The sequence below is a fragment of the Amblyomma americanum genome, chromosome 3 (assembly GCF_052857255.1).
Source record: "Amblyomma americanum isolate KBUSLIRL-KWMA chromosome 3, ASM5285725v1, whole genome shotgun sequence".
In the NCBI taxonomy this organism is placed as follows: Eukaryota; Metazoa; Arthropoda; class Arachnida; order Ixodida; family Ixodidae; genus Amblyomma; species Amblyomma americanum.
Window position 1 is genome coordinate 59,111,424 of NC_135499.1, and position 20,883 is coordinate 59,132,306.

At 45.8% G+C, this 20,883-nt stretch overlaps 1 protein-coding gene across 1 annotated transcript in view; it reads right to left on the reverse strand.

Moving 5' to 3' along the window:
* The window catches only part of LOC144123748 (uncharacterized), a 117,819-nt gene that overhangs the window by 37,457 nt on the left and 59,479 nt on the right, over positions 1-20,883 (reverse strand). The window lies entirely within an intron of this gene.

Consider the following 20,883-nt stretch of genomic DNA (forward strand, 5'->3'; position numbering starts at 1 on the left):
ACCTGTGCATGTCACATCATATATCAGGCACTTAGAACTGCTAATGAGGCGAAGTGGCGAAGGCTGCGCCAGAAGCGACACATTGCCATGTCACCCTGTCTTTCTCGTGCAGGTATGCTGTTCTAAAAACTATTGTTAAGTTCGATTTGACTGTCAGAAAATAGTGGCGGGCAAGGTTTTCTTCTTCGGCTCAACCAACATTTGTCATTCTCTGCTGCTGCCGTGTTGCTCACAGAGCTTGCTTCCCTTATGGATATCTGTGTTCTAGTTCAGTCAGCTTATATTGAGCACTGATGTGGAGCTTCATCCCGGATCGCGGGAGAAGCACCACCTGTTACGCCAATATCAGCGACACCATATGAGACACCCAGTGTTCGCTGTTCGTTCGAGCCCAAGCCGTTTTGTCTCGAAATCGGCGAATTTCCGCCCCGGCTGCATGCTCATCCAAATAATTGTGAGCGCAAGCTGGTTTTCTGATGTTTGGTTCAAAGATTGTCGACTGGTATACCCTTGTGTAGGATGCAGCGTCCATTGGACAAACAGGGCTTCTCGCGTATCATCCGCCTCAGAGCCCTGCCATCTCTAGTGCGCAATGCACGGCGCCGTACCATTTCATCTGAGTGGGCGTGTTAGCAGCATAGCGGCACGGTTGCTTGATAGCATGCATTTGGTCATGCAGAAAGCGCCATATTTTCAAATCTACGTGGCATCTACCGCTCCAACTGACACCGCTTAGATTGCACCTGCTCCTTATGGCCGTTATGCTGACTTCGCTGGATATGGCACGTCCTGGCGACCCTCTTAGACCGCGGCTCCTTCGCAGAAGTTCAGCTCACCGCCTACAACATCACAATTTCCTCTGTGTATAAACGGATGCCAGCGGCCAGCGTCTTCCAGTGGGCGTGTGAACGGCATCGTGGCACGGTTGCATGGCAGCATGCGTTTGTTCATGCAGGTTACTGATGACGTTCCTATGTTTGCTAAGAAATCTAGCAATGTTTCTCATGTGCTGTTCCCACGCCCACAAGTGCTATTAGGTTTGATTGTGCAGTCATCTGATGTGTGTGCTCAGCTGCTTCTGCAGTCAGGTGATGTCGAGCTTAACCCTGGCCCTGGTACGCTGTCTAAGGACAATGAAACAGATAACTCTGTACAGAAAAAGCTTAATAACATATTAGCGTTATCACAGAGCGTTAACTCACGCACCGCTAGAAATGAAACCGAGCAGTCACCTCTATTTGCTTCCATATCTGAAATAAAAGAAAATCAGGAATCTATGAAGAAGAGTATCTCCGATATCGATGCGAGGCTGCCAGCAGGTGAAGCTCAAACTTCCGTTTCTGGCGAGGCTCAACAAGAGCTGCTGACCCCGCGCGAACTGGCTGATAACCTGATTAGTGAAAATGCCAAATTGCGGCTCAGTCAGTCTCATCTGGAAGACAGGCAGCGAAGAGATAATCTATTGTTTATCGGCTCACGTGACAGTCGAACGGAAACGTGGGAGGGAATGAAAAACAAGCTTTTGGACATGATCTCTAACTGCTTTAGTCCGGTGCTTACGAAGGGTGCATTTCAATGTACTCATAGGATCGGTGCATATTCGGATGATAAATGCCGCCCGGTTATCGTGGAGTTCTGCTCCTTCAAAACAAAGCACCAAATTCAATCCCAGTCTGCCAAAGTTAAAGATGAGGGTATCACCGTAATTGAAGATTACTCGTTAAAAACACATAAGGCCATGAAAAATAACGGCTTCAATTCGCTAAGGGTCAGGACTCATGTTGCAAGCTTCGGTACAACAAACTGTACATTAACAACAAATGCTACAGTTATAACATTGCTCGCGACTATGTTTTCATGGAGTCTACTCTTCTGGCATCAACTTTTCTTGATAGTAACTGAAGTCACGTCGTCGCCGCTTCGTCACATGCTGAGCAGACTGATCCTTTGTCTCCTTCGCCAGTCCACAATCAGCAGTCAAATCATTGTACCTCTGGCTTGACACACGCGCCGTAGGGCTGCGCGAGGGGGAGTGGGCCGGTGTCTGGTACTGGTAACTCACTTTATTTTCTTTTTCCAACATACTAAGCTTACTACCCAAGCGCGATGAACTTAATCCTATCATTGTTTCGTGTGATGCTGATATTATCTTACTAACCGAAACGTGGCTTCCTTCCAAGAGAGCGAACATCGAACTATTTGACTGTAAAAAACGCTATAACGTGTCCAACGGACAGGCCTGTCCAACGGACAGGCCGCCATTGGAATCTGAACCTGGCAACGTTTAACGCTAGAACTTTAGCTAGTGAGGCTAGCCTAGCAGTGCTGTTTGAGGAACTAGCGGGAATTAAATGGGATGTGATAGGGCTTAGCGAAGTTAGGAGGACCGGTGAGGCGTATGCAGTACTAAAGGACGGACACATACTGTGCTATCGCGGGTTAGAGGATAGACGAGAACTAGGTGTGGGTTTCCTCATTAATAAGGATATAGCTGGCAACGTAGAGGAGTTCTACAGTATTAACGAGAGGGTAGCAGCTATAGTAATTAGGCTGAATAGGAGGTACAAGCTGAAAGTGGTGCAGGCCTACGCACCCACATCCAGCCATGATGACCAGACCGTTGAAAGCTTCTATGAGGACGTAGAATCAGCAATGAATAAAGTAAAGTCGCAGTACACTGTACTAATGGGCGACTTCAATGCGAAGGTGGGCAAGAAGCAGGCTGACGACCACGCAGTAGGTGACTATGGGATAGGCTCTAGAAATAGCAGGGGAGAGTTATTGGTCGAATTCGCGGATAGAAATAATTTACGGATCATGAATACCTTCTTCCGCAAACGAGAAAACAGGAAGTGGACCTGGAAGAGCCCCAATGGTGAGATTAAAAATGAAATCGACTTCATACTATGCGCTAAACCTGGCATCATTCAGGATGTGGCCGTCCTCGGAAGGGTGCGTTGCAGCGACCATAGAATGGTAAGGTCTAGAATTAGCTTAGACTTGAAAAGGGAACGGAAGAAGCTAGCGAAGAAGAAGACCATTAACGAGTTAGCCGTAAAAGGGAAAGCACAAGAGTTTAGGATAGCGCTGCAAAACAGATATTCGGCTTTAACTGAGGAAGATGATCTTGATGTTCATTCAATGCACGATAACCTGACATCAATAATTACGGAGTGCGCAGTAGAAGTAGGCGGTAGGACAGTTCGAAAAGATACCGGGAAGCTATCTCAGGTGACGAAAGTTCTGATTAAGAAGCGCCAAAACATGAAGGCATCTAACACTACCGATAGAATAGAGCTAACGGAGCTATCAAAGTTAATAAATAAGCGCAAGGTAGCCGACATAAGGAAGTTTAATATGGAGAGAATCGAGCATGCTATAAAGACCGGAGGTAGCCTAAAAACAGTGAAGAGGAAACTAGGCATAGGTAAAAACCAGATGTATGCATTAAGAGACAAGCAGGGCAATGTCATTAGCAATATGGATAAGATAGTTAACGTAGCCGAAGAATTCTACACAGACCTGTACAGTAGCCAATGTAATCGGAGCGCTAATGAGAACAGCAGTGCACAGCAATGCGTCATCCCGCCAGTAACGAAAGATGAAGTAAAGAAAGCCTTAGAAGCAATGAAAAGGGGAAAAGCAGCTGGGGAGGATCAGGTAACAGCAGATCTGTTGAAGGATGGAGGGGACATCGTGCTAGAAAAACTATCCACCCTGTATACGCAATGCCTTATGACCTCGACTGTACCAGAAGCTTGGAAGAATGCAAACATTATCTTAATTCATAAGAAGGGAGACGCCAAGGACTTGAAAAATTACAGGCCGATCAGCTTACTATCCGTTGCCTACAAAGTATTTACTAAGGTAATCGCTAATAGAGTCAGGGCAACGTTAGACTTTAATCAACCAAATGATCAGGCAGGCTTTCGTAAAGGATATTCCACAATAGATCATATTCACACTATCAATCAGGTGATAGAGAAATGCGCAGAATATAACCAACCTCTCTATATAGCTTTCATTGATTACGAGAAAGCATTCGACTCAGTGGAAACCTCAGCAGTCATACAGGCATTGCGTAATCAGGGGGTAGAAGAGCCTTATGTGAAAATACTGGAAGATATATATAGCAACTGCACAGCTACTATAGTCCTCCATACAGTCAGCAATAAAATTCCAATAAGGAAGGGTGACAGGCAAGGAGACACGATCTCGCCAATGCTGTTCACCGCATGTTTGCAGGAGGTTTTTCGAGGCCTGAATTGGGAACAGTTGGGAATAAGAATAAATGGAGAATACCTAAATAATCTGCGATTTGCTGATGACATTGCCTTGCTGAGTCACTCAGGAGGTGAACTGCAAATCATGATCAACGAGTTAGACAGGCAGAGCAGATCGATGGGTCTAAAAATTAACATGCAGAAAACCAAGGTAATGTTCAACAGCCTAGCAAGGGAACAGCAGTTCACAGTTGGCAGGGAGAGCCTAGAAATTGTCCCGGAATACGTCTACTTAGGGCAGGTAGTGACAGCTGATCCGGATCATGAGAGGGAGATAACTAGAAGGATAAGAATGGAGTGGAGCGCATATGGCAAATTCTGGCAGATCATGAGTGGCAGTTTACCAATTTCCCTCAAGAGGAAAGTATACAACAGCATAATCTTACCGGTACTCACCTACGGGGCAGAAACGTGGAGGCTAACGAAAAGAGTTCAGCTTAAGTTAAGGACAACGCAGCGAGCCATGGAAAGAAAAATGATAGGTGTAACGTTAAGAGATCGGAAGCGGGCAGAGTGGGTGAGGGAACAAACACGGGTTAATGATATCCTAGTCGAAATCAAGAGAAAGAAATCGGCTTGGGCAGGGCATGTAATGCGAACGCAGGATAACCGCTGGTCTTTAAGGGTAACGGAGTGGGTTCCAAGAGAAAGTAAGCGTAGCAGGGGGCGGCAGAAGGTTAGGTGGGCGGATGAGATTAAGAAGTTTGCAGGCAAAGGGTGGATGCAGCTGGCAAAGGATAGGGTTAATTGGAGAGACATGGGAGAGGCCTTTGCCCTGCAGTGGGTGTAGTAAAGGCTGATGATGAACGCGTTTAGACCTAACAGAAGTGAGAGATCTGGAGGAGGTGTTTTAATAGCTGTCGCGGATAACTTTGTAGCATTGCCTATTAATATTCCAACTGGCCTGGAACTGGTTTGGGTGGAACTTTGTGTACGTTTCAAAAGAATGATTTTGGGTATATGTTAACGTTCGCCAACATTCGTTGACGAACTGCATGATGCCCTTTACATGATCACTGCACGACTTCCGAGTATACTATTGTCTTAGCTGGCGACTTTAACTATCCTAGTATCGTGTGGACTAATACATCACCTTATCTCAACTCTTTCTCGACATACTAAAAAGATTTTGCGCCAAAACAACACACACAAGAAAGACGACGACACCACGGGCGCTCACTTCAACTGTTTAATGAGGGTGAAAACACTTGACATGTATAGCCCTCCAAAACCCCGCGCAAGCGCACGCGTACAAGGCAACATGAAGTGAGCGCCCGTGGTGTCGTCGTCTTTTTTGTGTGTGTTGTTTTGGCGCGAAATCTTTTTTAGTAAGTATGATGACAAACTAGCCCACCAGTTAACTCTTCTTGTGAGCCTTCCAGGGATCATCTTTCTCTTGTACATATCATCATCATCATCCCGCGGCTGCGCTTGTGGCACGCGCCTCGGGTCCGCCATTAGAAAAAACGCCAGGCAGAGCCATCTTGCCGTCTCGGCCTATCCTTCTTTCACAAACGTCTTGCCGTCGCGGCCTGGCCTTCCTTCACAAGTGGTGGAGGTGAAACTCGATCCCCTTCCTGCCTTACACCCTGCCTCTCGCTGGAGCTGCGTTCTGGTCGCCGTTTCCCACCTCCCACCATCGTCATGCCAACCGAAGACAACCAGGACCCTGCCGGCCCCTCTCCTTCGGCCTCACCTGCACCGCCCCCACCGACCGCGCCCTTCCGACAACGCGACCCGCCGATGTTCGCTGGTCGTCGCGACGAAGACGTGGACGACTGGCTCGACACATACGAACGCTGCAGTGCCTACAACCGGTGGGACGACGCTTTAAAATTCCTGAACGTTTCTTTCTTCCTCATTGAAGTCGCCAGAAACTGGTTCATAAATCGCGAACCGCATACCACTAACTGGTCCACCTTCAAACAGCAGTTCCGTCAGTACTTTGCCGACCCAGCTGTTCGGACTGCAGTCGCCAAGACAAAGCTCGCTTCCCGCTTCCAAGGTCCCAATGAATCCTATGCATCTTACATCGAGGACGTACTTTCGCTCTGCCGGCGCTTTAGTCCCACCATGCCCGAAACTGACCGCGTCCACCACGTACTCAAAGGAATCAATTCTTTGGCTTTTACCACTCTACTTGCCCAAAATCCCTCCATTGTCGATTCAATCATTACTACCTGCCAACGCCTCGACCAGCTGCAGTCCTCCCGCTTGCAGCCCGGCCTCTCACAGCCCGGCCTCGCTACGGCCTTGCCCTCTGCTGACCTCGATCTGCGCACACTGATTCGAGCGATCATCCGCGAAGAGCTCCAAGTCCTTAGCCCTTTCTGCCGCCACGGGTGCGATCATTCTCCCGCAACTTCTCATGACGCTGGTCTCCGTCACATCATCAAAGAAGAGTTGGCAACAATCACCCACCCTAACGCATCCGACCCTCCTGCTCCCCGCCCAGCGCCGACTTACGCTCAAGTCGCTGCCTCGTCCCCTACCTTTGTCCACCCTCCCCGGCCGGCACCGACATCCAACCACATCAGCGCAATGGCGACGGCTCAACCTGCGCCATTCTATAACGCACCTTGGCGCCCCTCCCGGCTAGTGTGCTACTACTGTGGAATTCGAGGACATATCTCCCGCTTTTGTCGTCGACGCCTTCAGGACGAGCGCCGTGGTTACACCGCCTTCGAGAGTGAGCTACCCTCTTCTTCCTATTATCAACGCCGGCCTTCTTCCAGCCCACCTCGCCGCTTCTCTCCGCCGCCGGTACCCTCGTCTGCACCTAGTGGGGCCCATATTTCCCGACGCCGGTCCCCGTCTCCATATCTCCGCTCAGCCTCCCCCCTCCGACCAGCAACCACTCTGCCTCTCCGTCAATAGGAAAACTAGGAGTTGCAGTTTCCGGAGGTGAAACTGCACTTTGCGAAATCCCCAAAAGTCCTCCAGATCGCCCGTTCAATATGATTTCTGTTTTAGCGGAAGGATTACCGTTTGAAGCTTTGATTGACACAGGGGCTGCAATTCCTGTTGTTCACGCTGATTTGTGCGGCCGTTAGCGGAAAGTGACGACACCATATGATGGCCCTGAACTTCGTGGAGCAAATGATGTCATACTGCGTCCTTCCGCGAAGTGCACTGTGCGCGTTGTTATCGACGGTGTCCGCCACCATGTGCAGTTTGCTGTGCTCTCACCTTGTGCGCATCTGATGATTTTAGGATGGGATTTCTTGTCTACAGCTTCAGCGCTAATTTCTTGTGGCGACCGTGTCATCCATATGACAAACAGTGATTTTTCGTGTGATTCTTCCGACCGACATCATTCCCATCATTCCCTCACTGCAGCAGCTGATACAGTTTTGCCTCCTCAGTGCGAAAAACTCCTTACCGTTGTTTCCGACCGCATCACTGATGGGGACGTCCTCATTGCACCATCTCATCGCCACTTTGCGCGTGGAATCGCCTTCCCATCCAGTCTTGTCCGGTTCTGCAACGGCTCAGCGATCATACCAGCCATGAACACTTCACGAGAATCCCTCGTGTTGCCTAAAGGAACTTCCCTTCCTTGTGTAGTGGATGCTCAGCCTATGTCCCTGATGGTGCTCACCGCCCCTCTGCACCAGCAGCCTGCTTCATCAGACGTTCCCCCCACTGTTATATCAAAGACAATTAATCCTAACCTCACGCCGCATCAACGCCAAGAATTGCTCACATTGCTTCGCCATCACCAAGCCATTTTTGATGCAACTTCCCCACCACTCGGCCGGACTTCTGTTGCACACCATCGCATCTTTACCGAAGGGAACTCGATTGTACGGCGACGACCTTATCGGGTTTCTTTCTCCGAACGCAAGGGCATTGAAGAGAATGTCAATGATATGCTACACCGCAATATTATTCGTCCCTCAACAAGCCCATGGTCCTCACCAGTAGTGTTGGTTAAAAAAAAGGACGGCTCGGTCCGATTTTGTGTTGACTACCGTGCGCTCAACAAAATTACCCGCAAAGATGTCTACCCGATGCCATGGATTGATGACGCCCTTGACTCTCTCCAAGGCGCCGAATATTACTCCACCTTAGACCTACGCTCAGGCTATTGGCAAATACCTATACACGAGGCCGACAAAGAAAAAACTGCTTTCGCAACTCCCGATGGACTTTACGAATTTAATGTTATGCCCTTCGGCATCTGTAATGCACCAGCCACATTTGAAAGAATGATCGATACTGTACTTCGTGGCCTGAAGTGGAGAACCTGCTTGTGTTACTTGGATGACATTGTTATCTTTTCTTCAACTTTTCAAGACCATCTCACGCGCTTGAATGAGGTTCTCACGTGCCTCGCTTCAGCGGGCCTTCAGCTGAACACCAAGAAGTGCCACGTTGCACAGAAGGAAATTACAATTTTGGGACATCTCGTTAGTCGCGACGGCATTCATCCAGCCCCTGACAAAATTATCGCGGTCCTGAACTTCCCTCGTCCTCAACGGACTGCAGACTTGCGCAGCTTTCTCGGCCTGGCGTCCTATTTCCGCCGTTTTATCAGAAATTTCGCAACTATTGCTGCTCCACTTCATGAGCTACTTAAAGCACACAGCACCTTCGTGTGGACTGACCATTGCGACACTGATTTTACCAACCTCAAGCACGCTCTCACATAGGACCCTGTCCTTGGCCACTTTAGTGACACCGCTCCAACAATTCTTCATACTGATGCCAGTGGTCACGATCTCGGCGCTGTACTTCTGCAGTGCGACGCAACTTCGCGTGAGAAAGTGATTGCGTTCGCCAGCCGGACCCTGACTCCATCAGAGAAAAATTGCACCATTACCGAGCAGGAATGTCTAGCAATCATCTGGGCAGTCCAAAAATTTCGCCCTTACCTGTACGGTCACCACTTCACAGTTATGACCGATCACCATGCACTTTGCTGGTTGTCTTCGCTCAAAAATTTGACAGGACGTCTTGGCCGTTGGGTTCTACGCTTACAAGAGTACCACTTCGACATCCTTTATAAATCGGGTCGCCAACACCAGGACGCTGGCGCGCTTTCTCGCTGCCCACTTTCGGACTCAGCCTGCTGTTTTTCTACGCAATGCCATTCCTCCTCTGACCAGAGCCCACCCTCTTCGACGCACATCACTGCAGTTTTTTTTGACGACTCCGACCACAAACACGATTTCCGCTCGAAGCAACTAGCCGACGCCTACTGCCGTCCCATCATCGACCGCCTTACCGGCGCTTCAAAACCACCCAACACTCGGCTCCGCCGACAGCTACGCAACTTCAAGCTCGTAGATGGCATCCTACGTGGCTACGTGTATTGCCCCTATGGAACCCACTGGGTCCCAGTCGTGCCGCGGGGGCTTCGCTCCCATTTCCTAGCGGCTCTCCACGATGACGCTACTGCCGGTCACCTAAGTTTCCACAAAACACACGACCGCGTGAAGAGACGTTTCTTTTGGCCTGGCCTATCCTCCATCGTTGCAAAATACGTCGCTTCCTGCCTCCTGTGTCAACTTCACAAACGGCCGACTTCTGCACCCGCTGGCCTCCTACAACCCCTTCCCTGTCCCGCCAAGCCGTTCGAAGTCGTCGTCATCGACTTATATGGTACCCTGCTTCTCTCCGATCGAGGTAACCATTGGGTCATCACAGCTGTCGACCACCTTACGCGATACGCCGAGACAGCACCCGTACCCACTGGCTCAGCTCAAGAGGTTGCAAATTTCTTTTTGCAATCTGTTGTGTTGCGGCATGGTGCTCCCCGGGTGCTCCTAAGTGACCGCGGGAAGGCCTTCTTATCGACAGTTGTTGCCGAAGTTCTTCACGCATAGTCCACACTTCATAAGACAACCTCAAGCTATCACCCCCAGACCAGCGGTCTAACTGAGCGTTTTCATCACACCCTATCGGATATTATCTCCATGTACGTGACACCGGATCATCGAAATTGGGACACTATTCTTCCGTTCGTCACTTTCGCCTATAATACAGCAATACAGCGAACTACCAGTTACTCTCCGTTCTTCCTCGTGTACGGCCGCCCTCCCACCACCATTCTGGACAGTTCTTTCTTCTCTACGCCTGAATATCCCTCCACATCTGTACCTGCCCAGTTTGTATCCCATGTGGCCAGATGCCGTCGCATTGCTCGCCTCAACACTGAAGCCTGCCAGCAAGACCGCAAGAGTCGCTACGATTCTGCTCATCGTGTGGTCTCTTTCCGACCAGGTGACGAAGTACTCCTTTTTACACCAGTGCGCACACCTGGCCTTAGTGACAAATTTGTCCACCGCTACCTTGGTCCCTATCGGGTAATCAATCGAACTTCTCCTGTGAACTACAGTGTCACACCTGTTGTTCCTCCAGCCGATCGACGCCACCGTGGTACTGAAATTGTTCACGTTTCCCGTTTGAAACCGTTTGTGCGCCGCGGAGCATGGGTTGTTTAGGAGCGGCCAGGATGGCCGCTTCCGACCCCCCGGGCTGATTGTGTGAGCCTTCCAGGGATCATCTTCTTTCTCTTGTACATACCGTCATCATCATCCCGCGGCTGCGCTTGTGGCACGCGCCTCGGGTCCGCCATTAGAAAAAACGCCAGGCACAGCCATCTTGCCGTCTCGGCCTATCCTTCTTTCACAAACGTCTTGCCGTCGCGGCCTGGCCTTCCTTCACATTCTAAAGTATCTTTCTCGACAGAGTGTAAAAAGTTCTTGCCAACATTTATAGATTTCAACCTTTCGCAGATAGTCTCTAAACCTACTCGAACTACTTTATCGGCTTCAAATGTTTTAGATCTCGTAACTACCGTGCCTGATCTCATCTCTTCATTTTTTTTTTACTTACATGGTCTCAGTTATCATTCTTTGCTGCATTTTGACGTAAAAATTCCTGTGTGTAACCGCGTCAGTCAGACTAACATATTAGAGATTATAAACGGGCTGAATTTAACGCCACTAACTGTGATCTAGATCGTTTTTTTTTTGTAAGCTTACTTACCAGGCTTTTCACAGCGTTCTCTTCACGCTAACTGGCAGTTGTTTAAGTATATCGTAGAACATCTAATTAACGCTTTTGTGTCATTAAGATCGTTTAAGTGCGACAGGGAATCGCTTTGGTTTAATCTTTTAAATAGACTCGCCAATAAAAAGAAGCGCTTGTTCCGCTCTGCGAAGTTGTTGAATTCTAAACAACGATAGGAGGCCTACTTTCCCGTGGCTGTAGAGTACAAAGCTGCGCTAAAAAACGCAAAGAACACATTTTTTAACCGCGCTCTGCCTGCTATGCTGGTCAATAATCCTAAACAATTTTGGGAGTGTAGTCAACTAGAAACACCCTTCCACAACACTACTTACTTCTTCTGACGGTGTGAATTTCCTCCAAACGAATGTGCTTCCGTTCCAAACAATATATTTGCTGCAGCGTTTTCTAGTAATGTTTCTCTTGTTCATCGCGTGTGCCCTGTTTTTGATGATGTTCCTATGGATCCAGTTATATGCGACGCGTCAGGCATCCAGTGCATCATAGAAAATCTTAAGGTTTCCTCTGCCTGCGGTGTTGACAACTTTATTTCGAAGTTTTTAATGAATACAAAGTGTTATAGTTCCATAACTCTTAATAAATCCTTTGAGAAGTCTTTTGAAACAGGTTGTACTCCCAATGATTGGCAAATTGGGAAGGTGATTCCCCTGCCTAAGTCCTGAAATAAACAATCACCTGATAATTTTCGACCTATATCGCTCACTAGTATTCCGTGCAAGATCATGGAACACGTCATATACTCTCATCTTATCTCCTTCTTAGGATCGAACTCCTTTTTCACAGCATTGCCCCGCATGATTTCCGTAAGTCTTTTTTCATGCGAAACTCACCTAATATGTTTCACACATGACCTTCACTGCATCCTTGACCACGTGTCTCAGGCAGACTGCATATTTTTGGACTTTTCGGAGGCTCTTGACGCGGTTTCTCATGAGCTTCTCTTTCTTAAATTAAGCAATTGGCTACAATTATTGCTTTATAACCGTTCACAATTCGTAACAGCGAACAATATAAACTCACATTCTTTGCCTGTCCGTTCGGGCGTGCCTCAGGGGTCTGTTTTTGGGACCCTCCTTTTTCTCATCTACATAAATGACTTACCGGCTAACATTGCTTGCTCAATTAATCTTTTTGCCAATGATTGTTATTTTGCCACGAAATTAAAGATGATAATCATGTCTCGTGTCTAGAGTCCGACATTATTTATTGTATTTATTTATTTACAACATACTGCTACCTTCATCGTGGAGGCTTTTGCAGGACAGGAGAAATAATAAAAAATATTGATTGTAAAATAACTTGCGAAAAAAAACAAGGCCATTCAATACAATGCGATAAATCATGCACACAGAAAAAAAATAAAAATTCCAAAAGAGTGCACTTATTCCCATTCCAGTTTTAACAATCCTTCGTAAAAAGCAACAAAATGATTGCAGGTGACCACATCATTCGGCAACGCATTCCAATCTCGGATGGCTTGCGGAAAGAACGAAGATTTGAATGTGTCACTATGAAATCTGTACTCGCTAATGTGCTGGGTATGCTTTGCCCTCGAGTTTACTGAGTTAGAAAATGGCAAGTACTTATCTTTATCTATCTGAAATGCATCATTTAAACGAAGAAAAATAACATTAAGCCGCAAGAATTTGGCCATTTTTTGCATTGTTGAAAGACCAGCTTTGCGTAAACGTGCTGTAGGGGAATCGCTACGGCTGTACTTGATATAAAGAATCTAATAGCCTTTCGCTGAACGCTTTCTAATTGATCAATGCAGTGGTTAGTCGACGAAAACCAACAAATTATGCTATATTCTAGTACTGAAAGAACATGTGAATTATACATACGCTAATAATTTGGTGTCAAGTGTAGCAGATGTTAAGGAACGCTTTAACGAATAGAGCGCAGTGAGTGCCTTAGATGTGATATTCGAAACATGTCTATTTTATTCAAATTCGATTAGATAAAAATTTTTAAGTGCTTATGTTCATCAACTTTAATTAATTTCTGCCTCTCAATATTATAAGTAAATATTAGAGGATTTTTTTCCTGGTTCCTCTCATAGAGATAGTTTTATCCAAGATAAGCTTCATCTGCCAGTGTTTGCACCATTCGGAAACTTGCACTAGTGAGTTGTTAAGAATTTAGTGATCTTCATAGCTACTAATTTATTTGTAAATAATACAGTCGTCTGCGAACATACGGACCGTACAGTCGATGTTGTCTGCAATGTAATTGATGAAGATAATAAAAATAAATGGAGCTAATATTGTGCCTTGAGGCATGCCGGACACTATTTCAGCACATTTCGAACGTTGCCCACCCTATACAACGAACTGGAGCTGATTAGCCAAATAAGCCTGAAGTCATTATGTTATATTTCCTGAACCAAATATTATGCGTAGTTTTTGAAACAATTTTGGGTGCGATACACGGTCGAATGCTTTGAATAAATCGAGAAATAAAATGTCTGTTTGTCCGCGATTGCCGATAGTTAAGGCGAGATCATGAATTGTTTCAGTTAATTGCGTGGTAGTTGACAAGCTTTACGGAAACCGTGTTGGCTGCTACAAATGAAATTGTTTAATTCCACGGAAGTCACGATTTGTTTCGGAATAATGTGCTAAAGAATTTTACAAGCTATAGAAGCGATAGAAATGGGGCGATAATTAGAAGGTCGGTCATAACTTCCACTTTTATGAACAAGAATTATTTAGCTATTTGCCAGTCGAGTGGTAATTCACCAGTTTTAATTGATTTCTCATAGACAAGCCTAAGGCATTTGCTTCCTTATGTTGCGTATCTTCTAAGGAAATGATTTGGAATATTGTCTGGACCACTGGACTTTTTGACATCAATGACAAGCAACAAGGCGAGATTCAGTTACTGTTATTTCCTCAAGTTTTAATGTTTCATAAGATTTCACGCGGTCTCTGTCGGGTAATATGCCATTGACCAGCAGTCAACACATATTTAAAATAACGGTTAAACTCTTCCACTTTAAGTAGAGCTTCAGTTGGCAGCGGATTATATTGCTTATGGGACCTTGAGTTAAGTAAGTATCTCCAACATTTTTGAGGAGAAGTTCTGAAGAAATTACTCAGGGCAACATTTTGGTATTTATCTTTCGCTAACTTTATGGCTACATTTAGCGCACGAGAATTTTCACGAATTTTTTCAGTGTACCTAGGCAATGAAAATTTGTTTCTGAGTTTCCTCAGCCTGGAAATTTTGCGTTTCTCCTGTATATAATTCGCGTTATCCAGGGTTTAACTTTTCGCATATTCTGGACTTTAGTTGGTCCATGCTTTGACAAGCAGTGATTAACGTTATTTTTGAAAATAAACCACTGCTTTTCGACTGACATGTCAGAATCGATAAAATGATGCTGGAACTCGTAAGAAGACTTGCAAATATTCAAGAATTCTGAAGTCGTCAGAGCGATCCCAATCGCAGACAAACCTTCTTATTCTTTCAACGAACTTTACCTCGCATGTAAAAGTTGACTTGGTTGCTTTGTGATCAGCCAAGCCATCAACTGTTTCCGAAGAAAGCCCTTCACAGGCAAGTTTATCACTAACAAACGTAAGGTCTAGAATGTTTTGGCAGTTCTCAGTGACACGTGTTCGTTGAAGAACAATCTGCTTAAGATCAAAGTTAAAAGTCATGCCCAAAAGAGCCTTTTGAAGACCACTTTTGAAGACTTCCTATGATATGCCGGGAAGATTAAAGTCATCAGTTACCATAATTCAATTTGAGCACTTAAGGTGACGTTTCATGTATTCAATTAATTCATGTAATACATCGGAGCCAGAGCCTAGAGGTCGATACATTGTCGCTACATAGAAAGCCAGTTTGTCTATGAAAACTTTGCACCAGAGTGCTTCAATATTGATAATGTCAGACATCGGTCAGAATCGCCACCCTCTCCCCCTCCCCCCTCCCCACACACACACACGAGAGCATCTGTCTTTTCGGAGGAGAGTGTATCTGGGTGGGAAGATGTCATCACTAGATATGTGAGGAGAAAGCTAAGTTTCAGTAATAGTAGTAATATCAGGTGTGTGTTCAAGAAGGAAGGCTTCAAGCTCAGCCACCTTGGCTACGCTTCTCGCATTTACGTTCACTGCACTAACACTCTGTGCTGTCTCGCAATAATTTATTGTACTCCTTGGTTGTGCTCGTTTTTTTCAGTGGGTACTCTTTCTTGCTGTACTTCATCCCAGGCAAACAGCTCTCCGTTTATTCTAATCTTATCGAACACCAAAAAAAAAAACCTTCTCTTTAATATCTCTGTTCGATTTGGCACTGTCCCAAAGCTGCTTCCTGATATTTCGAACCCTTAAAGAAAACTCTTCGCTTACGGACCAACTTGATCCCTTCAGCTTGGAACAATTCGTGAGTATCTTAACTTTGTCCCTGAAATCAAGCAGCCTTAATATCACAGGCCGTGTTTTACCTTCCCGGTTATACCCAAGGTGGTGCAGTCTTTCGATTCCTACAATTGGCACCTTTAACTCCTCTCTTGATAACCCTGTCAGCCACTTCGCGTTCGAGGTATTCGAGCGTTTCATCTTCTGCTTCGTTTAGGCCATAGATGATAAGGTTTTGAACGCCTGCTGCGTTTTCGAGATTTTCAATATTTTGCGCAAAGCCAGAAAAAGTTTGCTCAATTTGGCTATTTTTACTTTCAACTTTTTTAAAGCCAAGAACACTTTCTTGACTGGTGTTATATCTGAAACATGCAACTAAACATTTACAAGTGTAAGCATGTGCGCATTTCTCGGCTCTTTAATGCCCCTTCTCCTTATCATATTAACAATGTGTCTCTCGAAACCATGTCGTCTGATAAATATCTGCGTGTTTACGTTTCTTGCGACCTCTCCTGGAAAACTCACGTTAAATACGTATTAAATAACCCTGATCGCATGCTTGGGTATCTTCGCAGAAATTTCTCACATTCATCTTGTTGAATAAAATTATTACTTTATAAAACATTGGTACGGTCCAAGTTAGAACATGCTGCATCTGTCTGAGCACTGGTATCGATTCACTCGTTTCAGATTTGGAAGCTGTGCAGAACCGCGCTTGCCGTTTTGTAGTGATAGCTACATTACGGTAGCATTTCGAGCCTTCAGCGTGGCGGCGCCGCCACCCTGTGGCTGCGCCGCCATCCTGTCACGTGGTTGGTCACGTGGTGCGGAGCAGCTGCCGGCGGCGTGGCGCCGTGCCTGATCACGTGGTTAGTCACGTGGTTGGTAACGTGACCAAGTTCCACCCGGCCAGCTGTAGCTATCGCGTCACTCCAGGCTTAACGAAAGCTAAACCGCCGCGAATTTTTCTTATTATTATCACCGAAAAAAACACTGTAACCGCCATGACATCAATTTTGTCCCTACCACTTCTTTCCCATCGCAGGTCAATAGCTTCATTGTGTGTTTTTCATAAAATATATCAAAATAGCTTTCTCAAAGAAAACTTACTGTCAAGACCATGTTATATATCAGCACGCATTGATCACCTTCATAACGTCGGCATCCAATCTTGTCACACAAAATGTTTTCACGACTCACTCATGCCCCGAACTTGTGTCAGCTGGAATCACCTTCAACACGACATCGCAGATATATCTGACAATATTACATTCCGCGAAGTCATTAATGGTTCTCTCTGAGCATCATCATCATCTGCCTGACTACACCCACTGCAAGGTAAAGGCCTGTCCCATATCTCCCCAATTAACCCTATCTTTTGCCATCTGCATTAACCCTTTGCCTGCAAACTTCTTCTGCAATCTTCTTAATCTCATCCGCCCACCTAACCTTCTGCCGCCCCCTGCTACGCTTATTTTCTCTTAGAATTCACTCCGTTACCCTTAAGGCCCAGCCGTTGTCATACCTTCGCATCACATGCCCTGCCCAAGACCATTTCTTCCTCGTGATTTCGACTATAATTGGTATATAATTGGTTTTTTGGGGAAAGGAAAGGGCGCAGTATCTGTCTCATATATCGTTGGACACCTGAACCGCGCCGTAAGGAAAGGGATAAAGGAGGGACTGAAAGAAGAAAGGAAGAGGTGCCGTAGTGGAGGGCTCCGGAATAATTTTGACCACCTGGGGATCTTTAACGTGCACTGACATCGCACAGCACACGGGCGCCTTAGCGTTTTTCCTCCATAAAAACTCAGCCGCCGCGGTCGGGTTCGAACCCGGGTAGGATGTCATTAACACGCGTTTCTTCCCTCACCCACTCTGCCCGCTTCCGGTCTCTTAACTTTACACCTATCATTTTTCTTTCCGTGGCTGCTGCGTTGTCTTTAACTTAAGCTGAACCCTTTTCGTTAGCCTCCACGTTTCTTCTCCGTAGGTGAGTACCGGCAAGATAAAGCTGTTGTACACTTTTCTCTTGAGGGATATTGGTAAACTGCTATTCATGATTTGAGAGAACCTGCCATATGCGCTCCACCCCATTCTTATCCTTCTAGTAATTTCCCTCTCATGATCCGGATCAGCTGTCACTACCTGCCCTAAGTATTCCTTTACTCTTTCCAGTCCCTCGCTTCATATTGTGAACTGCTGTTCCTTTGCTTGGCTGCTGAACATTACTTTGGTTTTCTGCATTTTAATTTAAAACCCACCGTTGTGCTCTGCCTGTGTAAATCATTAATCATGCTTTGCAATTCATCTCGTGAGGGACTCAGCAAGGCAATGTCATCAGCGAATCGCCGATTATTTAGGTATTCTCCATTTACTCTTATCCCACCCTGTTCCTGATTCAGGCCTCGGAATACCTCCTGTAGACAGGCGGTGAATAGCATTGGCGAGATCGTATCTCTCTGCTTGACGCCCTTCCTTATTGGAATTTTATTGCTAACTTTATGAAGGATATGGTAGCTCTGTAGTTGCTATGCATATCTTCCAGTATTTTGACACAAGGCTCTTCTACACCCTCATTACGCAATGTCTCTATAAAAGCTGAGGTTTCCGCGGAGTCGAATGCTTACTTGTAATCAAAGAAGGCTATATATAGGGGTTGGTTATATTCTGCGCATTCCTCTAGCACCTGGTTGATAATTTGAATATGTCCTATTGTTGAATATCCTTTATGAAAGCCTGCCTGATCATTTGGTTGATTAAAGTCTAAGGTTGCCCTGACTCTATTAGCGATTACCTTAGTAAATACCTTGTAGGCAACAGACAATATGATGATCGGTCTGTTATTTTTCAAGTCCTTAGGGTCTCCTGATGAATTAAAATAATGCTTGCGTTCTTCCAAGCTTCTTGTACGGCCGAGGTCATAGCCATTGCGTATACAGGTTGGCTAGCTTTTCTAGCACAATTTCGTTTCCGTCCTTCAACATATCTGCTGTTACCTGATCTTCACCAGCTGTTTTTCCTCTTTACATTGCTCGTAAGGCATTCTTTACTTCCTCTTTCATTATTGGCGGGATGACGCATTGCTGTGCACTACTCTCTCTCTCTCAATAACGCTCTGAATACATTCACTGCTGTATAGATTTGTGTAGAACTCATCGGCTACGTTAACTATCTTAACTATATTGCTAATGACATTGCAATCCTTGTCTCTTTACACATGCATCTGATTTTTACCAATTCCTAGTTTTCTCTTCACCGCTTTCAGGCTACCTCCGTTCTTTAGAGCATGCTCTATTCTCGTCGTATTGAACTTCCTTATGTCGGCTACATTGCGCTCATTTATTAACTTCGATAGCTCTGCTAGTTCTATCCTGTCTTTAGGGTTAGACGCCCTCATGCTTTCGCGTTTCTTAATCAGATCCTTCGTCTACTGAGATAGCTTGCAGGTATCCTGTCGAACGGTCCTACCGCCTACTTCTACTGCGCACTCCGTAATGATAGCTGTCAGATTATCGTTCATGATTTGGACATTAAGATTGTCTTCATCAGCTAAGGCTGAATATCTGTTCTGCAGCGATATCACGAATTCCTCCATTTTCCCTCTTATCCCTAATTTTGTTAATGGACTTCTTCTTCGCTAGCTTCTTTCGTTCCCTCCTCAAGTCTAAGCTAATTCTTGACCTTACCGTTCTGTGGTCGCTACATCGCACCTTTCCGAGGACGTCCACATCCTGAACGATGCCAGGTTGAGCGCACAGTATGAAGTCGATTTCATTTTTAGTCTCACAATTGGGGCTCTTCCAGATCCACTTCTCGTCCTCTCGTTTGCAGAAGAAGGCATTCATGATCCGTAAATTATTTCTATCTGCGAATTCTACTAATAGCTCTCCCCTGCTATTCCTAGAACCTGCCCCTCTTCGGCTACCGCCTTGTTGCCAGCCGGCTTCTTGCCCAACTTCGCATTCAAGTCGCCCGTAAGTACAGTGTACTGTGATTTCACTTTGTTCATTGCCGATTCCATGTCTTCATAGAGACTGAGTATGTATTTGTTTATTTCTATATAAAATTTGCCTTTCACTGTTTACTTACTGTCTGAATGTATCTCTACTGTATTTATTTTATATTAATATATTCCCACTACACTTATTATGTATTCCTGGTTTTTTTTGTTTTCTCTCCTCCTTGCTGTTGCTGTTTAGGCTGAATTTTTAATGTATCCTCAATCCCCTCTATAATACATTCGGACCTTCAGGGTACAAATAAATAAATAAATAAATGCGGGCGATGCAGCCACGCAGATCACGCCACAAGTGTACCCGCGGCGAGGGCGCGTGCGCTCTCCTCCAGTGCCACCGTCATTACGGTCGCATCAGCCCTCTCTCGCACGCGCCAGGCACCGACCAGTGCTGGCGGCGCCTTTCCCCTGATTTCCTCCGGCTGCCTCTACCCACAGCCGGCTTTTACTCTCGATTTCTCTACCACTCTCTCTTTCATCCCTTCGCGGTTCAGGTCTCCATTGAGACTAAAACAGTTCCTGTGTTTCTCTTTCTCTCAATCAATTATTTTGTTATTACAGCGACAGCTGTGAAAAGCAGGTCCCGATTCTGTGGCGTACACAGGCATTTGCATTCCATGCCAAGCTGATTGGTCACCATACAGTGACGTCCCTCACGACCACATTGCAATGTTCCACTCTGAGCGGCTGAGTGGTTCAAACACGGTGAAGTAGCGACTTACGGTATAATGACTTCACTGCGAAGTATACCAAGAAAAAGGTAAATAATAATGAATATACCATATTATGTTCACTCCCGCAAACAGGCATAGCCGTATCTCATTTACTCAATGGTAACCACCTTGTAAGTTTTTATTCATCTTCTCTCTTTTCTTGTCTGGCTACCCCATTCTGCAGACAAAACAGCCGGATGTTGGGATATTGGGAAACAACTCATTAACAGTAGTTGCTCTGAAATGATCTTTCAAGGAATTCGTCCACAAGAGGCCTTTTAAAAGACCACCTGAACTGTTTTCTAGGAACAAGCCTGACGCCTCCCATAAGGCTATTGCACCGGTTAAATTAGGCGTATATACTAGCCCAGAAAATGACAACCGCTCTCCTTTTGAAACATTTTAAAGTAGCAAGGTCTTAAAATAATGAATACGACATTCCACATGTCAGGAAATATATA